Here is a 23,772-nt window from a genome sequence, read left to right on the forward strand (position 1 = left end):
ATACAAAACCATTAACAATAGCCAAAACATAGTCACTGAGACAGAATTTTAAACTTTGTATACCATGCCACTTTTTAAAAATAGGTCAATTTGGAGTCTGGCTGAGATGGTTTAGTGGTTAAAGCTTGCCACCACTCTTGACTTGAATTCAATCCTTGAGATCCACATGGTGGAAGGAGACCTAACTCCTACAAGTTGTTCTCTGAACTCCACTAGCACACAGTGTCACACACACACACACACACACACACACACCAAATAAAGCATAGTTTTAAAAAATAAAAGGTTTGCCAGGTGGTGCTAGCATACACCTGTAATCCCAGCACTCAGGAGGCAGAGTCAGGCAGATCTCTGCGAGTTTGAGGCCAACTGGTCCACAAAATGAGTTCCAGTTCAGCCAGAGCTGTAACACAGAGAAACCCCATCTTGAAAAGCCAATAAATGATAGATAGATAAATAGATTAAAAAAATGTAAGATGGTATATTCTTTGACCCCAGCACTTAGGAGGCATAGGCTGATGTATATCTGAGGCCAGCCTGGTCTACATATCAAACTTCAGGACAGCTAAAGTACATAGTGGAATCTTTTTTTTTAAGTAATAAATTTTAATATAATCAAAAGACTTCTAAGTGGTAACAATTTAGGTAACTACTAAACCATACCACGGATGAAGCATTTTATTTTCTTGATTCCTTCTGGAGAATAATTTTTATTTGAATTCTTATCATATTAGTGGTACATAACAGTTGGTCTCATTTTGACATTTTCAAATATGTACATAATACTTTTCAACCGTACTCACCCTTGGTTACCTTCTCTTAATCCCCTTTACACTGATTTCTTTTTTTCAACTAGGACCTCTTCTGCTTTCTTGCCTTTTTTTTAAATTTTTTGAGACACATTGGGATTGTTTACAGGAACATGGGCACCTTACCAGTGGCTATGACCCTGAAAACATGCCTCTTTCTCCCCTTTCAATCATTAACTGCCTATAAACTTGGAAGAGGAGAGATACATGAGCTCTCCCCACCTCCATGCTAGAGTATTTACAGACCCAGTCTCCTGCAGGGAAGTAATCATGGCTGTTGACAGAGCAGTTCTAGAGTGCCAAGAGCCAGGTCACGCTGTACCTGGAAGTCTGTCCCATCCTTTCCCTCTCCTTCCCAGTATCTTAGATTCTTCCATGATATTCTCTGAGCTTTGGAGGAGGTAATATAGATGGACTGTTTATGGCTTGGCACTCCCAGTCATTATGAGTCTCTGCAGTCACTGCTGCCCAATGCAGAGACAAGCTTCTCTGACCAAAGTTGACAGTGCCACACTACGAGCATAAACAGTTATTTAGAAGGCAACTTGATAAGTACATCAGGTCTATTTAACAAGACACCAGCAGTAGCTTTCCATACGTTTTTGGCCAGGTTACAGTATCAGGCACGATTTCCCTCCTGTGGAGCAAGCATAAATTCCAATCAAAGAGCTGGTTACTCTCCTAACAGGCCCACCATGGCTGCACCAGTGGGCTCATCTTGCCTGGTCAGTCAGTACTGTTGCACAAAGGAGTCTCTGCTGAGTGAGCATGTGGATGGCAGTTCTCTCCCCCAGTGCCCTCCGAAGCACTCCTAGTACTTGAAGGACTGGCCAGCAAGGAGGCTGCTTCCTGCCCAGTTTCAGTTTAATTTCCTTATGTACTGTGACGAAGATATGTGGCATGTTCAGCAACTGAGTCTTACCGTCTGCCGTCTTACACCGTCACAGCAGGGCTTCTTGCTGTTGTCTACAACATACATAGTCATTGGGTCAGCCCTTCCCACCCCAGTCCCTCCTACTCTCCTCAGTTCCTGGTAATGACTATTCTCTCCATTTCCATGAACTCAACTTTTTATACATTTACAAGCATGAGATGAAGTGGTGCTTTTTTTTCTGTGCCTGGAACATTGAAAAAAATAGTTTTTAAATTTTATTTGGTTGATTTTTTGTGTGTATTTTTTTGTTTTTTTGTTATTGTTTTGTTTTGTTTTCAAGACAGGGTTTTTCTGTGTAATAGCCCCAACTGTCCTGGAACACACTCTGTAGACCAGGCTGGCCTTGAACTCACAGAAATCCACCTGCCTTTGCTTCCCAAGTGCTGGGATCAAAGGTGAGCACCACCACCACTCAGCTATTGAAACAGTTTTTGAAGTAAAATTTAAAGCCAGGAGTGGTGGCTAAAGCTTGTTATTCCATTCTTGGGAAGGCAAGGCAGGAGGATCACTGCAAATTCAAAGCCAGTCTAGGCAACAGTGTCCCCAAAACAAAGAAGACTCAGCATGATGGCATGATGGTTCATCCCTTCCATCACAGCAGACAGCAGAGGCAGATCTGTGTGAGTTCAAGGCTAGCTTGGTTTACATACGGAGTTCCAGCCAGGGCTATATAGTGACACTCAGGAAAAAACAAAATCAAACGCATTTCAACTTTGAAAATAACATTTCCATCCAGTTAAATAGTTTATGAACAAACTAGCACTTGCATGTATCTGTTTACTGTTGTTGCCATTTGTATTCTTGCAGGACTGGGGCTTGAACACGTGGCCCTGAACTGTGGTAGAACATGGTAGGCTGGCAGTTTACACTGAGCTGTAGACTTTCCATAGCTGTCCAGGCCAGCCTTGAACTTACAGCAATCTTTCTGCCTCCTCCTCCCAATAACATTTGTGTTTGTGAAATAAATATTATATTTCTTTACTGGTACTGTTTTATTAATTTATTTTAAACAAATAAATATAAAGTAAACCAAAACAAACTGAAGAAAATCTGGAAACTAGATGCCCATAATCTCGGCACTGAAGAGACTGAGGCAGGAAGGACTGCCTAAGGTGGTGATGAACTTGCCATCCTCTGACTTAGAGCAACAGGATTATGATACACCCAACTTAAAAGGCTTGTTAATGAGCAAAAACAGTAAAAATTGAGACTCAACACAGAACTGGACAATGTATCGATGTCCTTTTGGTTCTCTAAGAGCACCATGGCAGTCAGCAAGAACAAATGCCTGATAAAAGGCAGCAAGAAGAAAGAGGTTGATCCATTTTCTAAGATAGACTGGCATGACGGGAGATTGGCATGATTGGCATATGGCTCCAGTTATGTTATTAAAAACATTGGAAAATCCAAAGTCACAAGAACTCAAGGAAGCAAAACTGCATCTGATGGCCTCGAGGGCCGTGTGTTTAAAGTGAGTTTTGCTGGTCTACAGAATAACAAAGTTGCATTTAGAAAATTGAAGGTAGTCACTGAAGATGTTCACAGTAAAAGCTGTCTGACTACTTCCATGGCATGGCTCTTACCCTGGACAGAACGCATTCCATGGTCAAAAAGTGCAGACCACGACTGAAGCTCACGTTGATGTCAGGACCACTGATGGTTATTTGCTTCACCTGCTTTGTGTTGGTTTCACTAAAACCAGAAACAACCAGATGCACAAAAGTCCTACGTGCAGTATCACCAGGTCCACCAGATCTGGAAAAAGATGGAAATCACGCCCTGGGAAGTGCAGACAAATGACTTGAAGGGAGTGGTTAGCAAATTGTTTCCAGACAACGTGGGGAAAGATACAGAAAAGGCTTGCTATTCCATTCATCTGTTTCACGCTGTCTGTGTTAGAAGACTCATGGAGCTCCATGGTGAAGGTTCTGGAGACAAGACTGTTGCGAAAGATGAATGAGCTGATGCAAAATCCAGGCTTTTAGTAGAGACAAATAAAAAGTCCTCTTTGTGAGAAAAAATTAAAGAAAATCATTTCATGTGCAAATGTTCTTTGGTACTTTTAATGGATTCTTTTCTGAGGCAGGGTCTCTTATAACCCAGCCTGACTTTGAACCCCTTACCCTCCTGACTGCACCTCCCAAGTGCTGAGAATAGAGGCATGGCACTTAGTCCACATAATTAGATCCTTAAATTCTTAGCTTGCATAGATGATTTACTCATTATTGATTATCAGTTTCTCTAATCCTGTCAGGGGGAAAAAGTCTCTCTTCCATGAGTCAAGCAGTCTGTCTTCTTGAAGAAACTGAGGCACAGAAAAAGGTGAGCAAGTTCTTATTAATAAATGAGCCATGCGGTGATGGCACACACCTTTATTCTCAGCACTCAGGAGGCAGAGGCAAGTGGGTGAAGGAGGACGCTAAGCTAGCCGGGCAGCCAGGACGAACAAGCGCCCCCCCCCCCCTTACAAGTGAGTCTCTGAGTTCGAGGCCAGCCTGGTCTACGGAGCAAGTTCCAGCACAGCCAAGGTTACACAGAGAATCTTTGTCTCAGGAAAAAAAAACAAACAAAATCAGTAAGTGATGCAGAGCAGATTCAAATTGAGACTTATTTTTATTTATTTTGTTAAGGACTGGTGATAAGACAAGGTCCTGGGTAGTTATCATGCTGGCCCAAACTCATGATCTAGACAAAGCCATCGTGAATTCCTCGGATTCTCCATCAAGTGTTGTGGTGACGGACATACACGATCAGAGATGGCTTTTATTTAACTTTTAAAATTAGGTCTTACTATGTAACCCAGACTGACTTCAGAATCAAAATCTTCCTGCCTCAACCTTCCAAGTGCTAAGAAAAGTAAGATTTTTAAAGAATCCACCTCTGACATTCTTTCTCTCTGTGTACTAAATTGTTGTGTTTATGGGTGAACTCGGGAAGATGGCTGGATCAATGGCTTTTAGCACTGACTGCTCATTTAAATCACCTGAGGAGCTACGCAACCACATGCCAAATCAATTAAGGCAAAATACCTGAGGGCAGGGCTTGGGGTTTTTTTTTTTTTTCCTTTTTCAAAATAATTCTGGTTTTGTTTGTTTTATTGATTAGCCGGTTTTGAGTTTCCAACTTGTCCTGGAACCTCTGCGTAGCACAGGCTGGCTTCAAACTCATGGCATTCTGTTTGCCCCAACATCCCAACTGCTAGGGTCACAGGCATGTACCGCCACTCCTGACTCATCCTTTAGCTGCGTTTGAGCCTCGTGTGCAGCTGAGGTAGAGAACTACGTGCTAAATTCTTCTCGCATTCAAAATTCTGTGAGGCTTGAATCCCATTTACTATCCCTCATCCTTAAAGTGATTCACCTACACATACCTTTGCATAGTGTGATCTGAGAATGGAGCCTTTCTCTCCTGTTTGGCCTTATTCCCAAATTAGGAGGAAGGGGAGATGAAGATGAGCCAGTAAATCCTCTACCCTGCCTTGGTGTTCCGTAGGATTGTTGCGAGTTAGTTATGCTCAACCAATTAACCAATCAGCGTGTTGTTCCAAGGTTTGAATTTTGAGAGACTGAAAGTCCCAAAGTTCCACGCCTTTACTCCTAGCACTCCGGAGGCAGAGGCAGATGGACGTCGGTGAGTTCAAGGCTAGCCTTGTCTACATAGTGTAGACTACAGTTCCAGACCAGTCAGAGCTACATAGTGAAATCCTGTTTCAATCAGAAATTTGACTTTTTAAAATCAGAAGGATAGTTTTAAGCTAAACCGACTATTATTTCAGCAGAAACTGGCACAAACTTTACTCAGCTGATGGTCTTGGGTTATTTTTAAAGAACAGAGAGGCTCAGTCATTTAGGCTTCTTCATTAACTGAATATTATTCCAAACTTAATAATTAAGTCATAAAGCAGCACCCCATGCAGCATTTGCAGTGGCAGTTGTTGAGCCTGTACTATCAGCTCCTTGGTTGTACTGTCTGATACAGTAACACGCTGGAGGCATCTTGGTACAGATGGTGCTGTTCAGGAGATACTCAAGGGAAACCAGGCCTCTGATGACTTGTTCTTGTCCTTCAAAGGCCATTGCCATCCGATATTGTCATTTTCAAATGTACTGGGCTGCCTTCATAGCTATCCTGGGATAAATGCAGATTGGACGTGTTCTGGCGATTTCAACTGTAAAATTTCTCAACATCCAGATTTCCTGCTTTGTTCTGGTTTTACTTGTTTTCTCCTCTAAACACTGACTGATGATGATGATATACATATTTCAAACACTAACTTCTAGTTGGTGACATCACCAACAGAGTACCAAACAGAGTCAATAAAGTGTTTTACAAGTTTAGTGCTCTGTGTTGCTCTTTTGCCTCTGGATGGAATTTTGCATTTTTTTTTCTGCCTAACTTGATAATTTATAGGATAATGGTCAACTTTTCAAGTGAGTCCTCCTAGTGTCTAACTTGTAGTAACATCCACTTTGTCTAGGAGAACACTCCATTCATACAATCCAGAAAAAGAGCGCTAACCTTCCATATTGCAACAAAGTAATTGGTAAGCCAGCAAATTTACTAATTTAGAACTTGGAAGAAAGTAACTTTAGTGCCATACAGTGTTGCTTTAAAGAGAGAGTAAGTAGAGTAATAAAAAGGAGGGAGGAGGATGAAGAAGGGGGTGAAGATGAGCATTGCAAGGAAGGGAGAGCTTGGAAATGCAGGTCAGGAGAAGGGGAAATGCCACCGAAAACATACCCGGGTAGGTTTGTGTGAGACTTTCTGTTTCCATAGCCTTTGGAGGTTTGGCTCTGTAAGCACACATAGTATGTGTACCAAGGACAAACACTGGAGCGGCTTTGATGCCGCTCAGAACCTTTGAACCACCAGTATGTGATTACCTGCAATAGATTCTACCCTGAGATACAGTTTTGAACACCATGGCAAAGATTTATGAGTGTGGAAATGGTTGTAAAATCCTGGGTAAATGTTACACTGTAACCAATCTAACAACAGCATCTGAGTCTGTTTCTATTTTGAGAAAGAAGGATTTACACTACAGTAGATTTAGAAAGACACCTACTAAATTATATGTCCACAAATAACAGCCCTGTCACCCAGGCTGTGGTGCTGAGGACAGGGTCAGTGGTGTGTGACCCTCGCTGGTGGATACTGAGGCAGCCGTTTCTGTGCAGCTTTTACCGTGAGAAAAGGTCAGTTACCCCGTGCAGTGATTTCAGAGTCTGAGAGAGTCATGCCACAGAAGGGAAACTCCAGAGACTCTGGAACAGTCTTTAAGGCTTGACTTCATTCACAAATGTAAGAATGGATCTTTCTTCTGCTTGTTATATCTTATTATCATTACAAGAAAAAAAAGTCCTATGAATTAACATGCTGATTATAGGATGTAACCTTGGTTACGTAAGAAGATTGAGCTGTAACTTCGTAATAGATTTGGCTGAGATTCTAGAAATAAAACACGTCCTGCTGCGTGGACACCCAACACTCAAATGCCTTCGGGAACACCACCTCCAATACAGAACACAGAGCAGAGTCCTGATGTCCATTTTTCAAGGATCCCTCAACACAGACATCTCTGGCCACATCACCTGGACCACAGGGAGACAAACTATTCTAATTACCTGCTCTTCCTCCCCACTTCCTTTCCTCCCTCCCTTTCTCCTCTCCCTCTGCTGGGGATTGAACCTGCCTACCAGGATGACCACTGAGTATATCCCCACATTTTGTGTTTTGAGATGCAGTCTCACTAAGTTGCCCAGGCTAGCCTCAAACTGGTGATCTTCCTGCTTTTGCTGCTAAGTACTAAAATCTTAGGTGTGGCTCGTGCTTGGCACTAATCAAATACCAGTAATTTAGAATTAGATACAAGGAAAGATTATGTAATCTGTTTCTTCTCAATACATCCACATGCTACTAAGCAGGATCTGTGTCAAAGTCTATTCTTTGTGTCAGTGGATACTGGGTGATGACGCAAGTTTTCTTTTTCCAGGAGAAAGAAAGGAGCAGATATGTGGAGGGCGCAGACCACTCCTCTATAGTTCCAGGTCCTTCCTTGGCTCTGTATGTCAATTCTTGAGCTTTATGAGACAGATTATATCTTCATATCAAATGACATTTTTTTTTTTTTTGCTAAGGCAAGCTCTAGTCAGCTTCTGTTACATGTAAACAGAAGTTACAGCTTTACAAATCACAGCAAGGGGAAAATACGCAGGTAAAATAAATTTTAGCATCAAAACAATTGCATCAAGCCGGGCATGGTAATACATGTGTGTCATGTAGCACTCAGGAGGATATGACTGAAAGATGTGTTCAAGGCCAACCTGGACCACACAGCATCACTGCAGGATGGAGTTAGAAGGAGACCCATTGCCACTTGACAGTACTGATCACTTGACCACTCTTTCCCACTGGGGTGATGAGAGGAGGCCTGGTGGAGAACCAGGACACCATAATGAGACCAGGCACCTCACCATGCCGGGCTGTGACGTTGTATATGTAATCTGTATTTGGGCTTTGTCCCCAATTTATAGTTCGGAATTCTCTGGACAATCAGCAGAGAAAAGGAAACATCTTATTACTCATTATAAACGCTTCCAGACACACCCATGTTTATTCTAATGAGGTGACTCTTGAGAGGTAGGTATCGCCTGATGAACCAACCATGTGACAAAAGGCTGGAATTTTGAGATCTCATGGGGGGAAGGTGTGGGGATTGAGTTAGCCACTGTCAATGCTAGTCAATCTCACTTACACCGTGGAACCTCTACAGCAGCCTAAATGTTCAGAGAGATTTTGGATTGGTGAATACATCAAGGCCCCCAAAAGGCCGGCACCCACAGAAAGACAGGGAAGCTCTGGGTGCCTTGTGCCACCACACCCTGGCCAGACATCTCGCTCCTTTGGCTGTTTCAGTGTTGCACTGTATAAAGCAAGTTGGTGGTAGGAAAGTTCCTGCCTGCGTTCTGTGGGCTACTTCAGCATATTAGGAACCCACAGGAGGAAGTCATAGTTTTAGGCCGTTGGTCCACATACAAATTACCACTGTCAGCTCAAAACACAGCTCCCATCTCAAAGGGACCAAGAGACAGTTTACTCTGAGCCAAAGACGAGCGACCACGGCCTAGGAAGACAGAGTGGAGTTGCCCCAGACACGTTCCAGTATGGAAACAGTTGCATGAACTTTTATATACTCACAGGACAACAACAAGAAAGTTCTAAATGGAGAGTTCTAAACTTTCCAAATTCATCAATGGGAACATCAGGTAGGCAGATTACAACAGAGTGGAGAAAACTTAGGTTTTCTCATATGCTATCTGATGACAGTCTCAGCTTCTGAGTTAGTGGAAACTAGTTAGTGGTCTAAGCTAATACATCTGACCTTATAACCAAAAGGATGTTACATCAGACATAGATGTCTGCAATAATTGGCTACTAAAGGGACTAAAGGTGGCCTGAGATAATTTGGTTCCAGATCTGCAACATTCCAACTATCTAAAGTCGTGACACTCTAATCAATCAGCCTTGTAGAATATCTTATGTTGGTCTTTTTTCTAGAAATGTCAATTCATACTTGGGGCTTGAAACTGATACTCGAAACAGGAACATTCTATGTATGTATGTATGTATGTATGTATGTATGTATGTATGTATGATCCTCCTGCTTCCAGCTCCCAACTGCTGAGATTCTAGATATGTACCACCAAGCTGAACCCTTAGCCAGCTGGATCTGCACTGACTCAGGATAGCTCCTGTCAGAACTCAGTCCAGAGACTTACTAAACAGCTTAACGTGCGGGGAACTTGGTCATCCCAGAAATGTTGTGAGTGAACAGGAAAGTGGTTTGTCTCTTACCCTCACCCCCAGTATCACGGTCTCCTGAGATGAAATGTCAGTGAAAACCAAGTGGATCAGTTATAAAATCACTGCCTTTCTCAGCTAAAGCAGTTAGACAAGTCTAATGGGGAACCAGTGTCCCCCACATCTGCCTAGAAGCATCTCCACCCCTTACCATGCCAAAAGAGCCCAGTAGGAAACCTAGACTATTGATTGCCTTACCTGGCAGAGGCAAGGTTCCCTTGTTGTTAGGAAGCTAGTAAATATTAGCAGGCTTGGAGGTCTTTAGGGCTTAACAGCACCTTCATGATCCGCAGCTCGTAAAAACCAGAACTGAAACCACACAACTCTGACTACCGGTGTACAGAATGGGGTCTGAGTCACAGCTGAGCCAGGGTGGAGGCACGACATTCAAAACTGCCTGCAAGGGCCTCAGTAAACAGTCACCCAAGCTTTGTGAGATGACTATCTATCTGGAGGCTTTGTGGTAAAGAGCAAGAACATACCACGGTTCTCTCCCTCCCGTAAAAGTCTATCCACGTGGGTCTCTCAATCACTTGGGCAGGGCAACACCCCTTGTGAAAAGCTGTCTCTCCTCTGGTGACTTCAGAAAGAGGAAAAATCCTGCCTAAGAAGTAGTTCAGGATGGGTGGGAGATGGCCCAGTGGTTAAGAACACTTGCTTCTCCAGAGTCTCAGCATTCAAATCAGACAGCTCATAACTCCAGCTCCAGGGAACTGATGCCCTCTTCTGGCTTCCGAGGGTATCTCACACCTATTGAACACACATAATGTAAAAAAAAAAAAAAAAAATTAAGAGAACAACTTAGAGGAGACAGGCAGTGTAGTATAGAGGATAGGCTGTCTCCAGCAGAGTAGATGAGAGCGCTTTCAGAGGGTGAGAGTGGACAATCCACTGGCAAGAGATCACTGTGCTACTTGTTTTTAAAGCAGTGTGTGTATATGTGTGTGCGTGTGCGTGTGCGTGTGCGTGTGCGTGTGTGTGTGTGTGTGTGTGTGTGTTCTCACAGTGTGAATGTAAAGATCAGAGAACAATCTAAAAGAGTCAGTTCTTTCCTTCCACCACTGAGTTCCAGGAATTGAACTCAGGTCTATGGGCTTGGCAGCAAGTGCTCCCCTCCGTCCCTCCCTCCCTCCCTCCCTCCCTTTCTCCCCTCTCTCCCAGACTGGCCTTCAAGTGATAGTACAACCAAGGCTGGCCTTGAAAGCCTCTATCTCCCACGGGCTCTATTAGAGGCACGTACCACCACACCCAGTGTCTTAGTTAGGGTTTCTATCACTGTGAAGAGACACCATGACCACAGCAACTCTTATAATGGAAAAACATTTAATTAGAGTGGCTTACAATTCAGAGGTTTAGTCCATTATAATCATAGTGCAACAAGGTGGCAGGCAGACATGGTGCTGGAGAAGCAGCTGAGAGTCTTACATCTTGACTTGCAGGCAACAGGAAGTGGTCTCATTGGGTGTAGCTCAAAGCCCACTCCCACAGTGACACAATTCCTCCAACAAGGCCACCCCTATTCCAACAAGGCCACAGCTTCCGTTAGTGCCACTCCCTTTGAGGACCATTTTCTTTCAAACCACCGCATCTAGTTTACAGAATGCTGGGATCAAACACAGGCTTCTTGCCTGCTAAGCACACGCTCTACTGGCTGAGTTACATCCCCAACTACTCAGCTGATTCTTTTATCAGAGATCTCAAGGGCTGGGGAGCTGGGAGGTGGGGGTGATCCAGAGCCATTCCAGAAACACTTTCACTGTTACAGGGGCACTAGAAGAAGCCAGCTAAAAACAGAAGTCTACGTAAACTTAATAAGTCTAGAAACTTAATAATGCTCAAAACATTCAACTTGCAACCCAAACCTACTCTTCATAAGAACTAAAAGTGACTTGTTTAAAAAGATAATAAATGTCAATCCAAGATGAAAATCATGTTAGACTATTCAACAAAGGTCTTAGCAACAGCTAGAATAAAAATGCTGTAGTAAGCAATTGTGAACATACTTCAAAGAACTGAAAAAAATATAAAATCTTGACCAAAAAAAAAAGTCTTAGCAGAAATAAAGAAGGTAGATGCTGGGTGTAGTGACTTATGCTTTTAATCCCAGGAGCCCAGCTGGTAGAGTGCTTGCCTAATATTCACGAAACGATGAGCTCAGTCCCTACTACCCCCTAAGTGGGCATCATGGTACATGTTGTAAGGACATAACACTTGACCAGATTCCAAGGTCATTATCAGTTGCAAAGTGATTTCAAGGTAATTTCAAGGCCAGCCTAACCCACATAAAATCCTGCCCAAAAAAAAAACAAAAACAACAACAACAACAAAAAAACAAACTCCTGACTGGATGTAGTGGTACACATCCTTTAACCTAGCAGTTGGGAGACAGAGATAGGCAGGTCTCTATGAGTGAGTTCAAGGCCAGCCTGGTCCACAGAGAGAGCTCCAGACCAGCCAGGGCTGCATGATAAAATTCTGTCTCAAAATAAAAATGCTGGAAAGAATTTTTTTTCAGTGTTTGCTTACCCGTTTGTTTCTTTAAGACAGGATCCTGCTGTGTAGCCCAGGGCGACATAAAACTTATGTAGCCCAGATGAGCCCCAAAATTGATTCTCCTGCCTCAGGTTCCTATACACTAGGATTACAGATATGTTTCACTACTACATCCAGCTATCCTGGCAAGATTTTTTTTTTAAGATATAGGAAAGATCATTATAAAGCATGCATGGGAAGCTGAGCATGAAAGAGCATACATCCCTTTAGTCCGAAGTTTGAGGCCAATCTAAGGTGCATAATAAGTTTTGGATTAGCTTTGACTACATAGTAAGACCCTACCTCAAAGATCAAATGAACACCAGGGTTCAGCACATCTTCGGTCCCAGCACTCAAAGGGGCAGAGAGAATCTCTGTCAGTTGAAGGCCAGCCTGGTCTACAGAGCAAGTTCCAGGACAGCTAAGGCTACACAGAGTATCACAGTTGTCATAGTGGGCTTGGAGTTGCATCTTATTGTACTTTTGTTTTTGCTTTTCTTGAAAAAAGCAGAAGTATTTTTCTAAAGTTTTAAAAACACTTCATTTACTTATCTAGAGGTAATGCATGCCACAGCTTGTTCAGTTGGTGGCAGGTGTGAAGCACCTGCCTGCCCTGGTTTTTGACCTATGGATGCTTATAGCTTAGGCAGGCCTTGAACTCCAGATGTAGAAAAGGATTCTCAATAGCTAGTCTGGCTCCACCTTTCATTAATGGGATTACAAGCATCTGCCACTTCTCCCAGCTATTAATAAACCTTTCCATCAGAGTAGATAAATTTCTTCTTTCCTAATAACAAATAAAAGCATTAACATTAGTTTTCAATATAATAAATTATAATTTAGAAAACTATAAGTATATATTATATATACACGTGCCCTTCCGTCATATGCACATGCAACATTGTTTGTCTGTATATGGCAGCAGCAATAGATTGTCCATCTCTCTTTCTTTGTTTTTAGGCAAGGTCTCAGCTCTGTAGCACTGGTTGGCCTGGGCCTCACTATATAAACCAGGTGGGTCTTGAGTCAGCCCTCGACTTGCCTGTGTCCTGAGTGCTGGGAATAAACTGTACATCACAGCGACTCTTAACAGAATGTAGTCTGTCTGTGGTGGGTTTTTCCACTATGCTCCTCCTTGGGAATAAACCGCAATACAAAATGAATCAGAGCTGTGCCATTGTACCGCGGAGTGGGGAAGAGGTCAGTTGCAGCCTGTGCCTTCTGTATTTTACATGTAAATAGGGTTGCTTGCAGGGGGCATTAGCCCTAAATCCAACCCCTGAGGAAAGACTATAGTGATTGTGTGTGTGTGTGTGTGTGTTTAGACAAATAAAGCTTGCCTGAAGATCAGAGCCCAGAACTAAGCCACCAGAGGTCAGGTAGTGGTGGCTCACCCCTTTAATCCCAGCACTGGGGAGGTGGAGACAGGAGGGATATGGCTGGGCGGTGAAAGGAATATAAGGCAGGAGGAGACAGGAGCTCAGTGCAGTCTGAGGTTTGGTGGAGACAGATGCATGTCTGAGATGCAGTCTGAGGACAGGACCGCCCCTTTGGTCTAAGCCTTGGTAGAGGTAAAAGAACTCTCTAGTGGGTGGTCACTTTGCTTCTCTGATCTTCAGCATTCACCCTTATATTTGATTCTGGGTTTTTATTATTAATACCAATTAGAATTTGTGCTATAAAAGATTGAATCCTTGGGGTCATAAAAACTGGAACAGAGTCCACAGTGTAATGCAACATTTTTAATTATTGACAATGTGAACTAGGTTCAGTATTTGGGAAGCAGCCCTAGCATGAACCTTGACTCTATGTACTCAATAATGACAACATAAAATTGAAACAGAATATTAAGTTGACTAACTACACACAGAAAAGCTTAAAAATCCCCCTCCACAATAAAAGAAGTGGAAAGTGGGTTGCCACTTCAGCCCAGTGAGGCTATTTGCAGTGTCAATATTCTAAGTCAGTTCTTGAGCAGAGGAGGTCTCTAGGAAGATGTTACTCCCCTAAAACCTCCACAGAAAGAAAGTCCTTGTGTTACTCATGGTCAAGAACAAAGGGTTGACAAGACTCTACACATTTTCAGTCCTTACTCAGTAATGATGCCCTTTCTCTGGGATTCAAGGTGAACAGACATGAATTTATACATGGTTAGACTGAAACATGTTGAGAAAATTATTCCTTGATTACAGTTTTAATTTCAATACTTAACACTTCTCCCCCAAATTAGCACTTCAGGACACTTAGAGTCTCAGTAGACCAGCAGAGTCTTGGTGTTATGTATTTGTTGGATGAATAGATAGAAGGGTTTAGACCAGTGGTTCTCAACCTTCCCAATGCAGTAGTAACCCAATACAAGTTCCTCATGTTGTGTTGACCCCCCAACCATAAAATTATTTCTTGTTGCTACTTCATAATTGTAGTTTTGATACAGTTATGAACTGTAACAGCTGTGTTTTCTGATGGCCTTAAGTGACCTCTATGAAAGCGTCATTGGATCCCTGAAGGGTTCAAGACTCACAGGTTGAGAACCACTGGTTTGGACAGAGTTATCCTCATCTCTCACCTTGGTAAGTGAAAGCTATGTGCAATCTGAAGAATTTGATTTTCTATCAAACCCAGGCTGTTCCAAGAGTAAACGTTAGCATTCGTGCGAATTGGATGAAGTGGGACTCCATTTTTACAACTCTGCTATGCTTAGCCTTTGGATGTAGACGTAAAAACAAGGTATTTTTGTTCTTCTGTTTTAAACTCTCAGCCTGTCTAAATACATTAACTGTGGCAAATAGTTAGACTTGAGAATAGAAATTCCGGAAAGGCAAATTGATATGCCAATTATTTTAACTGTGACATTAGGTTTAGGAACATCTTCGAGGAAGAATCCTTCCAACATTGGTTGACTGAAAGAAAGTCTTAGGATGATTTTCAAAATAAATAGCCAACAGCCTCTGCCATACCACTGTGAAGCAGCAGAATGGGCAGTCTCAATACGTTCTGTTAAATATCAGGGACATCTGATCAGAATCGCTGAAAAAAAAAAAAAACAAAAAACAGCTGCACTCTAATGGAATTCTGCTAAACTCTAAGACATCAAAACATTTGTTCAGGGTTGCCAAATGCAAATCAAAATATATTCAAGTGGGAGAAAATAGGCCTAACAACTATGACACTGGCTAAGTAACTTTTTGTTTGTTTGTTTGGGTTTTTCGAGACAGGGTTTTTTTCTGTAGCTTTGGAGCCTGTCCTGGAACTTACTCTGTAGACCAGGCTGACCTCGAATTCAGAGATTCCAACGGCCTCAGCCTCCCGAGTGCTGGGATTAAAGGAGCACGCCACCACCGCCCAGTTTGGTTAAGTAACTTTTAACAGTTGGGAATTAGCCTGAGAGTTAACTTGATACAAAAATTTCGTTTTTGGTTTTTTGTTTTTGAGATAGTTCCTCAAGCTGGCAACAGGTCGGCTACTTAGTTAAGGCTGACCTTGAATTTTGATCCTCTCAGGTACTAAGATTACAGGTGCACTCCACTGTGAATCAGATTATGGGATGCTGGGGATCTAACCTCGGAATACAGGGTTTGACGCAAATTGGGCAAGCACTTAGTGAACTACTCTACATTCTCAGCCTAGTTTTTGTTTTGATAAAAAAAATTAATGCCATTAAAATGAATTCCTCCAAACAAGGTGCTGCCATTAAGCAAACGTGTGTTATATTAAAGTGTAATTCTAGTTATTTCGTTAAGTATTATTAAATGTAATGAGTCAAGGCCAGATTACAAGGTACACATCCGTAAAATGCAAATAAAGTCTGTTCTAATAAATATCCTATATGCAGTATCAGATGACTTCATTATGGTGAACTGCAGAACTTCCACGGTGGGGAAGCAAGGGCTTGGTTTGGAGGGCGAAGCTCACAGACGAACAATAGCTAAAAGCGCCAACCGAGTTCGCGCCGAATAATCAGTGCTCTTCGCGTTCAGGAGGGGCCCTAACCCGCCCCTCCCTGGCCCCGCCCTTCCGTTACCAGACCCGCCCTTCTGCTGAGACCCCCCCCCCTCGCCCTGCAAGCTTCGGCCCTGAGTCCCTTGAGTTGGGGCTGGGAACTGAACCCCTTGAATCCGTCCGTGGCAAGCTCGTCTATAACCTCTGTGCTGCCTGCAGCCGTCCTTCCCCAGCGTCCTCTCCGTGTCCAGCTTCCCCCTGGTCCTGTGCGGCTGCCCAGGTGGCTGCTTTTGTCTAACGGCCAAGACCCTGCAGAAAGCTTTTCCATTAGACCCCTCGCTCCTCTAGGTTTGATGTCTTCCTTGGACTAATTTAGAAACATCATGAGTCCTAAGGTGTGCTTCGTAGACAGGTCTACATTCCATTTGCGGCGAGAGTGTTACCTACGACAATGTTCCGTGCCCAGGATTCCCCAGTATAACAGGTTACATTTCAAAAATCCCGTCCTGCTGCTCCCGTGCAGCAGCAGCAGCAGCAGGCAGCAGCAGCCGGATCTCCGTGAGTCGTGACCTTCATAGGAAGTTCCTGGAGCATAGTGATACCCCATTTCATTAAAAAATAAATTAATTAATTAATTTTTTTAAAAAAAAGGAAAGAAAAGGAAGAAAACCCCACTCCAGCAGATACTACTTTGGGTGCACTAAGAAGCAAACAACTGTTGTCCCCGGTGACAGCCTCCTGTTTGAGCTACTGAGGATCCAGAGGTAGGATTGCTTTAATTTGGGATTCCAGACCAACCTGGGCAACACCTCAAACCCTTTTTAAACTCAACCAACTACGCTTATGTACAGTCCACTAAACAGCCCTATTATATCGGTCACTAATTCATAACACAAGTTAAATGTGTATGGTAGCTATAGTAACCGCTAGTGATTCAACCTACACAACCATAAGGATTAATAAAATTAAATATTTACTGCTACTAAAGAATAGTAACAAGAAAGGCGGAAAATAATTTTTCATTTGATAAGGTTGGTATGGCCTGTGCATAAATAGAAATTGCGGGAGTAACTAGAAAGTTGGCTTTTACAGGTTGAGGATGACATGCCAACGGGTGTCCTGTAGATGCCGGAGTTCTTTTGGTTCTTCACCCTTTTGTTTTTTATTTCTTTATTGTTTTTCAAGACAGGGTTTCTCAGTAGCTATGGAGCTGGAACTAGCTCTTGTAGACCAGGCTGGCCTCGAACTCACAGAGATCCGCTTGCCTCTGCCTCCCTAGTGCTGGGATTAAAGGTGTGCACCACCACTGCCCGGCTAGTTCTTCACCTTTCCAAATTCTAGTTATGTAGGGGTTTTTTTTTCCTGTGAATGTCCCTGTATCAGTTATAGCAACAGGGGTCACATATTAGATATCCTGCATATCAGAAATTTACATTATAACAGTAGCAAAATTACAGTTATGAAATAGCAACAAAATACATCATGGGGGGGCACCAAACATGAGCAACTGTATTAAAGGGTTGCAGCATTCAGAAGGTTGAGAACCACTGAGATAGAGAATACTGTGATGATACAGAGGGCCCCAAATATAGTGATTTAAAAGCCGGAGCTGGCCGAGTGACTCAACGTTACTCATATTTAGACCCTGGTATCTTTCTTCCTAAGGCTGTCCCATGTCCTGATTTGCAGGCTAGGTTAAAGCTGGGGCACTGCATCTAGTCTTCATTGGCGCCCTCTAGCGCTGGAGCAAAGCAAATGGACAGAAGGGTTTTCTGAGAAGCGCCTTAAATTCCGTGTGGCTGAAGATGGCTCTTGACCTTCGAAGTCGCATACTTAGCGCTGGGATTCCAGGAGTGTGCCACCCTGGAATTTTTATTTTTAAAAATGTTACAAATCACACCACTTTTCATTTATGTGCCATTGGTGAGAACGCGAAATGTTAGGAAATTATGAAATGTTTGGGATATCAAACCAAAATGTATTAATGTAATAATAGGGGCAAGAGATTTTGGGTACAACCAACCTTCAGCAACACCCTCGTTTTTATTTAATTCCTTAAGAGGAGCTCTTTAGTTTACACTGGGTCTCTGTTGCTCTCAATCAAAATCACTGCACGCTCCTCCTCAGGTCCCAGCTTTGTTTTACGTTGGAAAGAGGCGTGAAGGGAATAATTGTTTTAAAGTGAAATCTTAGGGTGGAGTGGGAGAAAGGAGAAGGGGAAGGAGATAGAAACATTTGGTGAAGGAGATTTTACTGAATTTAGAGACCACGAAGGGTTTACCTTCCAGGAAGGTCTAAAGCTTAGACTTAGAGGAGGCGGGGAATGGGAAAGGGTTAAAAGACTTCTTCCTTCTAAAAGGCCAAAAAGTGAAGTTATCTGCTGCAAGGACGGGGGGGGGGGGGGGGGGGGAGAGGCTCAGGGGAAATTCAGAAGGGGTCTGCTGCAAGCCCATCTATGGTCGGAATTTTTTCTCTCCCCTTAAATGCCTTCTTAACCCATGCTTGTTCTAAAACACTACAAAACACAACACAACTGTAAGGAATCCACGCCCACCCCAGTCTACTTACTATCTTTCCTCCAACAGAGAAACCGAAAACCAGTGATAGAAGTTCTAGGTTTCATTCCTTCCTGCTGAGACCGGGCTAGTCTTGGCACCTTAGCACATCCCTAACCTCTGCCACTAGGGGTCGTGCTCGCTTGTAAATTGCATCTCCCAAAAGATGCAGCAGGGATTTCAGGCCTGAGAAGCAACGCGATTCAGAGCAACAGGATTGGGGCTCTCCCTTCCCCTCTTGCGGCAATATACAGCATACGGGCTAAGAAAACACAAGGGCAATTTTTGAAATTATAACACACGATTTGGAACAAAACGCAAGGCTCCAGCGGAAGAAGGCGGGGTTAGGGTGACATCACGCGGCCCCTCAGCCTCTAGACAGCCTGGCGCTGCGGCGTGTCTGAACCAAAGGCTTCGCCATGCCTCCGGTGACGTCACTGCAGCCAAACCTCTAGTATCTTCCCGGCCGCGCTGCCGATCGCGGGCGCGGTGGCGCCACGCCTGTAGTCCCAGCTACTCGGGAGGCTGAGACAGGAGGATCGCTTGAGTCCAGGAGTTCTGGGCTGTAGTGCGCTATGCCGATCGGGTGTCCGCACTAAGTCGGCATCAATATGGTGACCTCCCGGGAGCGGGGGGACCACCAGGTTGCCTAAGGAGGGTGGGTTGAACCGGCCCAGGTCGGAACGGAGCAGGTCAAAACTCCCGTGCTGATCAGTAGTGGGATCGCGCCTGTGGAATAGCCACTGCACTCCAGCCTGGGCAACATAGCGAGACCCCGTCTCTTTTTAGTGCCTACCACTGCGTCTTTTAAACGGCCCTCCCGCGTCTCGCTAAGAAATTATTTTCAAGATTTATTTCAAAGGAGTTGGCCAACACAGGGGTTTAAAACTTAAGAGGTTTGCTCAAGCTATTCAGGGGACGCGTAGCGACTCACTACTGACTCCTACCGGAGTATAGTCAATCATATCACAAAAAAGATGTATTATCCAAGGAACCAGCCAGGGGTTGCTAGTTTCTTTAAAAGCGGTTGGAGAAAAACTGCCGTCTCATTAAAACATACTTTCTCAAGTAACTTGTGCCTCTAAAGTGGCAACTGATAAATTTAGCTATGTCTGTGTCCCGACTTCAGTCCCTTAGCTGGAGATTTTTCTGTCATTTCTATAATGTCTTTCTAGCTTTTTTTTAAATGCATGCCTCTGTATTCATTTGTGTTAAGTCTTATTGCAGATGTTGTATACAGAAACACCCTTTAAAAACTTGGAAGCCACGCCAAATCCTTATCAAAAGGACAGAAGAAATTTAAGTCATACATATTTTACTAGGATGGAAACAGGAGAGATGCTAAGTATTTAAAAACAACAACAAACTTACCCTCTCCCTACTATAAAAATAGAGACAAAACAATTTTTAGTATCTCATTCCATTTTTTCTCCTCTTCTAAGTAGATCCCTGAATTTGATCCACAGCAGCTTAGCTGTGCCTGTAAACACTACATCAGAGTAGCTAGCTACCTTCTTAACCCTGGCATTATAGAACCTATAGAACTTCTCAGCTTTATGGAACCTAACCATGAAAGATGGCATAATTCCTCTCTCCTCGAAAGATGTCAGTATTTCCAACATTTGACACTGTAGGGAAAAAAAGAATACTTCAAAGATTCCATTAACTTTGGATCATGAGGTAGGAAGGTTATTCCGATGGGCCAAATATAATCCAAGGTCCTTTTAAAAAGATAAAAGCTCTAGAATTATGGAAGGAGATAACAGCCCGGAAGCAGAGAGCAGAACCATTCAGGATCACCGATGAAGGCATATGGCTACTTTGGAGCTGTGAGAGAAATACAAGAGATTTTCCGGAGACAGCACCTCCCCCTCAACACAGACACATCCACGTAGAGGAATGCAGCTCTGCAGATCCCTTTATGACTTCTGACCCCTCCAGAACGCTAAGAGAATAAACTTGTCTTATAGGAGTAAAAAAAGCCCCCCACGTGAATGTGTTGCTGATATAGGCACAGCATGGCAAGGACTCCAAGGATTGCCCATTGAGACCACGAAGGAATGGCAAAAGCCGTCCCCCTAGGACGAGGTTCTGAGGCATGGCAGTCTTCCATCTGGTCCAAGTATGGATGTTGACGTTGTATGCCGAAGGTGTCCACCACCATTTTTCTCTCCCTGGATGTTTACAGCTGAAGACAGCTTCCCGACAAAAACTTCTCCTACTGAGATGAGCTAAACCTGTCTCCTTGATCCAGCTGTATACCATAAACTCAGCCTCCCTGTTCAACTGGATGTAGTAACTCTTACCTCTCTGTTCAACTCTGAATAAAAAATAACTAACTAAATAAATAAATAGGTAAAACATGCTGCGCTCAAGGCAGGGGCTGCAGTTTCCTCCATCTGATGCCAGCTTTCTGTCTGGGGTGTCTGTCTTCTCCCTCATCCCCCACTGCCCTAGTCAGATCCATCCTGGATGCCTGTGCATGCGTAATGCATTGCATTCTTTACATCTCTCCAACTTGTGGCTGGTCTTGTAGCAGCAACAGAAGCCATTTACAGCAGAAGTGAAGCTCTACGGGTAATGCAGCAAAACTGAGAGCTGAGCAGATTCGTGTCTGTTGCTCTCTTCTGCCACATGCCTGTATTTTATTTTAAATATTCTATGTCAGTCACTTTTTATGTCAGTTCTTTCCCCTGCGTCTATACCTCTGCATGTGTTTTGGCTATACACTTAACCTTCTAATTGTATTTAGGACAGAAATTATTTTTGTTTTTTTTTTTTTTCGAGACAGGGTTTCTCTGTGTAGATTTGGAGCCTGTCCTGAAACTCGCTCTGTAGACCAGGCTTGTCACCTGAGTGCTGGGATTTAAAGGTGCATGCCACCACTGTCCGAGTTCAGAAAAAAAAATGTTCACTACAGAATGCTGTGATATGGGTACAGTTTGAGTGCTGGAATCTTGATGCCCCATAGAGTCGAGTGGAGGTGACAGAATCTTTCACAGTTGGGGCTTAGATGTACCAGGTAGGTGGTTAGAAACTGGAATCCTGTGGTCTCAGAATCAGTACTATTCTTGGGAGAAAACAGTTTCACTTCCCATGAGAGAAAAATGTTTATAAAGATGCCTGGCCAGGCAGTGGTGCACAGGCCTTTAATCTCAGCACTCAAGAGGCAGAGAGACAGATCTTCGAGTTTGAGCCAGGCCTGGTCTACAGAGTGAGTTCCAGGACAGCCAGGACTACAGAGAAACCCTGTTTCAAAAAAAACAAACAAAACAAGAGGAGGAGGAGGAGGAGAGAGAAGCAGCAGCAGCAGCCTGGCCTCCGGTTCCCTGCAGCTCCCTTCTCACCTGTCCTGTCCTTGCCCTGTCACGGTGATGTCGCCGTGACAGCCCTCCTTAAATTTGAAACAGGCAAGACCACTTAGTCTCAGGTTTCCAGCACTCAAAACTGTGGAGTAAGTGAACTTTATCATGTAACCTTTGGCAGATGAAAACATTTGAAAACAGATGAAGACATTTGCCAGCGTTAATGGTTTATGATCTGGGCATGGCAGTTTATACCTTTGATACCAAGGAGACTGGGGACAGAGGGAGGCTGAGGCCACTCTGAGTTATATGGTTTAGAGCAGTCTTGACTATACAACATATTCTGTCTCAAAAACCCAAAATAGTAATTACAATAATCCTTATGTCTTTAGATACCTTAATCCTTTCCTGATTTTTGGTGTTTGTTTCAGATGGGTTTCATTTGAATGCTTTATGACTTTTAACTTCTAAGTACATATCTCACTAGTGTAAAATTTGTTCACTTTGTTAAGTGTGTTAGTAATTTCAGTTGAGGCAAAAGAAGAGAGAATTCTAAGGTTAGCCTGGGCTACATAGCAAGAGCCCATCTCAAAAACAACCACGCACACACACACACCATTTCCACTGTCCAAAACGAATACATTTTTGTTCTTAGTTTTAACTTTATTACTAATACTAGAACTTTTAAAAAAGAAAAAATAGACTAGCGTATATTTGAACCCGGAATAATCATGAATCGCAGAATCAGAAGTTCAGAGAAGGCTAGAATGTGGGCGAGGAGTAATTATTCTCGTTCTCCCACGGGAACTCTCGCTTTATTTTTATCCGACATCTTAACGAAATTCTTGAATATTGAGGTGCCAGGGATTTATGAAACCCAGGCTGTTATAGCATCCACCACATTCAAGGTATCTAACAGTACGCCGCAGAAAGAAGCCTACTTCGGATTCCAGCCAACCAAATAGGAGCCCTCTCTAGGGCTGTCTGGATGCGGACACGCCAACCGTTCGGTTTTCTCTGGGCTCAAATTCGCGTTCGGAACAGAGCCCTTGCTCTTCCACCCGGAGCGCAGCGCCCTCCTGGAGGAAATTCTTCTTCAACTCGCTTCAAGATTGTCACTGAGCACCCAGGGCGCTAAGGCGGCTGACATGGATCCATCCCCAAAACGCAAGGAGACAAGGGGGCGGTTCTAATCCTATCGTGTTCGAAGGAGGAACGCAGATTCGAGAAGGTAGTGGCTCTATTTCGAGTTGTTTTGATACAGTGGGGGGAAAAAAAAAAAAAAAAAGAGCTGAACCCTGATTCACAAAATGTTTCAGTTACAGGACGCCTCTCGCTTCAAGAATATTGGTAGGTCGTCCGGTCTGCAGTTAGCGACGAGCTGAGCGCGCGTGCGCAGGAGCCAAGAGCGGCGGGCGTCGGGTCAGCAGCTGAGAGGACTGCGGTAGCGACGCGTCCCTAGCCATGAAGAGCGCTCAGTACCGTTGATCTTCGCGCGGTGCTCGCCGAGCTGAATGCGAGGTTATGGTGGTGCGGGTGCGCAGGCTCGCGCCAGGATGCCGAGCAGCGGGCGGCCGCGATGCCGGGCCCGGGATCCCCACGCTCGTACCGGTGCACTCGGGGGATTGGTGGGGCCTGGAGGCCGACCCTCGGAGCCGGTGCCCTCAGTGTGTCCCGGGGACGCGTGCCCGCGTGCTGCCGTTCCATGGCACTGGTCCGTCGGCCTCCTGCCAGGGCGGCCTGAGTCCCCAAGCGAAGGTTTGGCTTCTCCGGAGCTCCCACCTTCAATCCCAAAGAGAGGGAGCAGTGCCATTCAGTTGTGGTTCGCAGACCGGGAC

General features: G+C 43.9%; 1 long non-coding RNA gene and 1 pseudogene across 1 annotated transcript; one reads left to right on the forward strand and one right to left on the reverse strand.

Moving 5' to 3' along the window:
* The first annotated feature begins 3,007 nt into the window (after positions 1-3,007).
* Positions 3,008-3,703, forward strand: LOC119819916 (annotated as a pseudogene).
* Positions 3,704-14,958: 11,255 nt separating this feature from the next.
* LOC119819155 lies at positions 14,959-17,205 on the reverse strand. The gene is made up of 2 exons (XR_005286233.1): positions 16,518-17,205; positions 14,959-15,162 (listed from the first exon to the last, which is right to left on the reverse strand). It is a non-coding gene; the product is annotated as an uncharacterized LOC119819155 (long non-coding RNA).
* Between the last annotated feature and the right edge of the window lie 6,567 nt (positions 17,206-23,772).

This window comes from Arvicola amphibius, chromosome 7 (genome assembly GCF_903992535.2).
Source record: "Arvicola amphibius chromosome 7, mArvAmp1.2, whole genome shotgun sequence".
NCBI lineage: Eukaryota > Metazoa > Chordata > Mammalia > Rodentia > Cricetidae > Arvicola > Arvicola amphibius.